Source organism: Hemiscyllium ocellatum, chromosome 48 (genome assembly GCF_020745735.1).
Source record: "Hemiscyllium ocellatum isolate sHemOce1 chromosome 48, sHemOce1.pat.X.cur, whole genome shotgun sequence".
NCBI classification, from domain to species: Eukaryota; Metazoa; Chordata; class Chondrichthyes; order Orectolobiformes; family Hemiscylliidae; genus Hemiscyllium; species Hemiscyllium ocellatum.
In genome coordinates, this window is record NC_083448.1 from 13,381,286 (window position 1) to 13,387,285 (window position 6,000).

The window sequence follows — 6,000 nt, forward strand, 5'->3', positions numbered from 1 at the left end:
GTTCTCCCTGTATTCTGTGAGATCTAACTTTGCTCGGAGAAAGTGAGGTCTGCAGATGCTGGAGATCAGAGCTGAAAATGTGTTGCTGGAAAAGCGCAGCAGGTCAGGCAGCATCCAAGGAGCAGGAGAATCGATGATTTGGGCATGAGCCCTTCTTCAGGAATGAGGAGAGTGTGCCAAGCAGGCTAAGCTAAAAGGTAGGGAGGAGGATTGGGGGAAGGGCGTTGGAAATGAGATAGGTGGAAGGAGGTTAAGGTGAGGGTGATAGGCCAGAGTGGGGGGTGGGGGCAGAGAGGTCAGGAAGAAGATTGTAGGTTAGGAAGGTGGTGCTGAGTTCGAGGGTTGGGACTGAGACTAGGTGGGGGGGAGGGGAAATGAGGAAACTGGAGAAATTTGAGTTCATCCCTTGTGGTTGGAGGGGAAGCGAAAATCATGGAGGAGGTGGAGGGCGTGGGTGGTGTCCTGAACGTAGGTGGGGAGTTCTTGGACTAAGGGGGTCAGGACCGTGTCGAGGTATGCAGAGATGAGATCCCATTTTTCCAATTCTTTCGTCTCCATCGCATCTGGTCCCAGGAGGATGAGTTCCAATACCGAACAACCCAGATGGCCTCTTTCTTCAAAGATCGCAATTTTCCCCCAGACGTGATCGACGATGCTCTCCACCGCATCTCCTCCACTTCCCGCTCCTCTGCCCTTGAGCCTCGCCCCCTCCAATCGCCACCAGGACAGAACCCCACTGGTCCTCACCTACCACCCCACCAACCTCCAGATACATCGTATCATCCGTCGTCATTTCCGCCACCTCCAAATGGATCCCACCACCAGGGATATATTTCCCTCCCCTCCCCCATCAGCGTTCCAAAAAGACCACTCCCTCCGTGACTCCCTTGTCAGGTCCACAACACCCAACAACCCAACCTCCACTCCCTGCACCTTCCCCTGCAACCGCAAGAAATGCAAAACTTGCGCGCACACCTCCCCCCTTATTTCCCTCCAAGGCCCCAAGGGATCCTTCCATATCTGCCACAAATTCACCTTCACCTCCACACACATCATTTACTGCATCCGCTGCTCCCGATGTGGCCTCCTCTATATTGGGGAGACAGGCCGCCTACTTGCGGAGCGTTTCAGAGAACACCTCTGGGACACCCGGACCAACCAACCCAACCACCCTGTGGCTCAACATTTCAATTCCCCCTCCCACTCCACCAAGGACATGCAGGTCCTTGAATTCCTCCATCGCCAGACCATAGCAACACGACGGCTGGAGGAAGAGCACCTCATCTTCCACCTTGGAACCCTCCAACCACAAGAGATGAACTCAGATTTCTCCAGTTTTTTCACTTCCCCTCCCCCCACCTTGTCTCAGTCCCAACCTTCAAACTCAGCACCATCTTCCTAACCTGCAATCTTCTTCCTGACCTCTCCGCCCCCACCCCCCACTCTGGTCTATCACCCTCACCTTAACCTCCTTCCACCTATCACATTTCACACGCCCCTCCTCCAAGTCCCTCCTCCCTACCTTTTATCTTAGCCTGCTTGGCACACTCCTCATTCTGAAGAAGGGCTCATTCCTGAAACGTCAATTCTCCTGCTCCTTGGATGCTGCCTGACCTGCTGCGCTTTTCCAGCAACACATCTAACTTTGCTAACCAGTGTCCCATGGGGAGCCTTGTCGAACGCCTTACTGAAGTCCATATAGATCACATCTAGCGCTTTGCTCTTATCATTCCTCTTTGTTCCTTCAAAAAACTCAAATCAAGTTTGTGAGACATGATATCCAAGCACTTGCCTCCTGGTGTATCAAGTGCCCATCTAAATACTTAGAAGAATCACACAGCATGGAAACAGAACCTTTGGTCCAACTCGTTCTTGCTGACCAGACAAGACAATCTGGCCTGATCCCATTTGCCAGCATTTGGCCCATGTCCCTCGAACCCTTCCTACCCATATACCCATCCAAATGCCATGGCCCACACAGCCCTCTGTGTCAATGAGTTCCACAGATTAACCATCCTCTGGCTGAAGAAATTCTATCTCATTTCACTTCTAAAAGATCGTCCCTTCACTCTGAGGCTGTTCCCTTGTGTATGAGTCTATCCTACTAGTAGAAACATCTTCTCCACGTCCACTCTCTCCAAGCCTCTTTAAGATACAACAAAATCCCCCCGATCCTTCTGAACTCATGGAGTACAGACCCAGAATCCTCAACAGACCCTCATGACAAGCCCTTCACATGGTTTACCACCTGAAACCTTTTTGGTTTTGTTCACTGGTCAGTACGTTCATGGCTGATTTTTCACCTCAGCACCACATTCCTGTAGTATCCCCACATTCTTCAATTTTGTTCCCGTCCAAAAACTTTCGATTACAATTGAACTCTGAATGCCTGACCAACCACAGCCGTTTGCGGTAGAGAATCTTAAAGATTCACAACCCTTCAACGTACCATAAAAGCATAAGAACATAAGATACAGGAGCAGTAGGCCATCTGGCCCATCGATCCTGGTCCGCCATTCAATAAGATCATCGCTGATCTTTTCATAGACTCAGCTCCACTTACCCACCCACTCACCGTGGGCGGCACGGTGGCACAGTGGTTAGCACTGCTGCCTCACAGCGCTAGAGACCCGGGTTCAATTCCCGACTCAGGCGACTGACTGTGTGGAGTTTGCCCATTCTCCCCATGGGTTTCCTCCGGGTGCTCTGGTTTCCTCCCACATTCCTAAGATGTGCAGGTCAGGTGGATTGGCCATGCTAAATTGTTCGTAGTGTTAGGTAAAGGGGTAAATATAGGGGAATGGGTGGGGTTGAGCTTCGCCGGGTCGGTGTGGACTTGTTGGGCCGAAGGGCCTGTTTCCACACTGTAAGTAATCTAATCTAAATGTTGTAATTGTACCAGCCTCCAACACTTTCTCTGGCAGCTTGTTCCCTTCACACACAAACTACTGTGTGAAAAAGTTGCCCCTCGGTTCCTTTTTAAATCTTTCCCCTCTCACCTTAAACTCTCTAGGTTTGGACTTGCCCCACCCTGTTAGATCTCGTCAGGGATCCCACATCTGCCACCTTTTACAGATCAGGAGTTTTGGATAACCGCAACTCTCCAAATGAAAAATAAATTTCTCAAATTCGCTCAAAACCACCTGCCCAGGGATCGTGAAAATGTGCTGCTTGGGTATTGATCCCTCTGAGAACGAGAAATATTTGTTCCCTCTGCCTTTTCTGTGACCTTGAGAATCAGGTATCTACACCCCAACATCATCCCCCCCCCAACCTTCTCTACTCATGAGCAAACAACCCCAGTCTATCCACTCTCTGTCTATAGCTAAAGTACCCCAACCCTAGGTAACATCCTGGTGAATCTCCTCTGCATTATCTCTAATACTATCCCATTTCTGTAATAATGTGGTGACTAGAACTGGAGGCGGTAATCTAGCTGCGGTCTAACAAATGCGGTGTGCAGATCCATCATAAACTGTTTGCCATTGCATTCATTGCCTGGACCAATGAAAGCAAACATCGCAGTTCCCAGAATCTGCCTGTCATTCTGCCTTCAAGGGTCTATGGACATGAACACTAAGGTTTCTCTAATCCTTTGTATTTCCAAGGATTCCAAGTTCAATGTGAACTCCTGTGCCTTGGTTGTCCTCCCAAGATGTGTCAGCTTGTTTCACCCTTGCATTAATCCCAATGCTTGGGTTGGTGGAGTAAGCCTTGTTTACAGACACACACACACACACACACACACACACACACCACTGTCTATCCAACAGGTCACCCACTTGTCTTGAACTTTGTCTTCTTCTGTGTTCCCCAGTCTTGATTGCAGATGTAATGGGGGTACAGTTTTATCTAAGTTTCTCAATGTGTTCTGAAAGTTTGTTAATTCATAAATTATCAAGCCCAGACATTAAGGGACTGTGTATCTCCGAGTGCTGTGTATTTGCCGATGTGTGGTAACTTGTCCTTGCAGCTTATCACACTTAGATCAAGAGAATTAACTTTACCAGCAGTGGCTGAAGTTTAAGCATTCAGGAAAGAGAACATTACTCTTTTTGCTTGAGTGCATTTATTTGAGTGAGGATTCTCATTGTGTTTCAACCTGGTAGGTTTCAAATGTGAAGCTTTCTTGTTCAACTTGGTTAACTTAAAGTTAACTTAAAGGAGGACCTGGTTGCCGTTTGAACATTGTCTAAATTACAGCAATTATTTCCACTTTCCGGCAATCATTTGCTGACTCGAAGTTCACAAGGAAATAAGGGAATAAAGTCTGGTTGAAGATTTGTAGCTCGGGTGTCCGTTGTTGTGGTTCTGTTCGCCGAGCTGGAAGTTTTTGCTGCAAACGTTTCGTTCCCTGGCTAGGACCGGAAGAAATACCGGAAGAAACATCAAAGCAGTGCTTCACAGGAGGCTCCAATAGCACTGATGATGTTCCCTAGCCAGGGAACGAAACGTTTGCAGCAAAAACTTCCAGCTCGGCGAACAGAACACAACAAAGAAATAAGGGAATCTAAGGGCGAGCCAATCTCAAATGAAAAGAGATGAAAGCACTTTGAGCTACAGATATAAAGTTATTCTTGGGAACACTTTTCAACTTGAGGTTAAATGGAAGAACGCAGGGTACTCTGTAACCTGTCATGAATTCTGCCTGACAAATGCATGGGTAGTGTGGCTGTTCAAGGTCAAAGGAGCTGCCCATGGTGGTGTCAGCAGGAAGAAGATGCAAGATATTCTCACCTGTTAACAATTACTTTACCAGCTGAGGTGACAGGCAAGAAAGGTTTTGTTAATGGTTGAAATAAACTTACCTAATATTATAAATTCACATTTCAACCTGCACAGAACGCCCATGTGATTCACATTGCCAAGGAATGGGTTTGAAGGGGGAGTCCAAAGAAAGGTATTGTAGAAATTAAACAGGCATTCCTTTCTTTAATTTGGTTTAAATTATGAATTTTCAACTGATTCTATTTAAGTCTTGTTGCCTTGGGTTCATTTGGTATAGTACAAGTGCTAAAATTTGAAATCTTGTATTGTCCTTTCATTCATTCACTGGGCGTTCAAATTTTGTTTTAAAAGTTCTTGGATAATGCTGGAATGTGTCATTTGAAATAATTCAGGGCAGTAATTTCATACGAGTAGATGTAAGATAAGAGTCAGCAGATTTACCACAACCACCCTCTGCCTCAGCAAAAATGTTGTTCGATGCCAATTCAGATAGCATGTTAAAATGTAATGTTTTTACAATCATCTGAGAAGTTTGACTAATTCAGTAGCTTACCATCATTTTGTTTCCTACCTTAGCCAACAAACTGGAGGATGTGACCTTTTGACTGGGCACTGTGCCTCACAAAAGTAGTGACTTCCAAAAGCTTTCAGGTTGACCAGTGACTCCACAAGAACAGAAGTCATATCCTGCACCAGTTTCACCCACAGAATATATATCCTGGTGCAGGCTTCTCCTGGACTTACTGAAGAGCCACAGACTTTCCATCAAGGTCTACTGACCTGCCCACAATCCCCTCGTCCCAATCTATAAATGTATGATGACCCAGCGAGAGTACCACTACACACAAATTTTGAAAAAACAGAAAACGTTTGAGGTTGCAGAAGGCAATCGACCAGTTTGTTGAAAAACACATCACTGATAATTACATGTTTATGATGTGCTGGTAGTAATTTAGCAAAGGTGGTAGCCACTTGGCACACAGCAAAGCCGTCAGACAGCAATCACATGACTTCTTTTGTGATTTGTTTGAGGTTCAACATTGGCTCGAATTATCCTGATCCTCTTTGTTTTGTGTCACAGGATCTTGAACACCCCCCGACAAGCAGAACAAACTGACATTCACAATGTTCTTTTCGAAGTATCCTGGCCAATAAGATGTGTCGTTAATTTTGCACGAGTATTCATGAGTATTATACACTGCTATAGAAAAGTTGTTGCGAAACTTGAAAGGGTTCAGAAAAGATTTGCAAGGATTTGGGTGGCACGGTGAC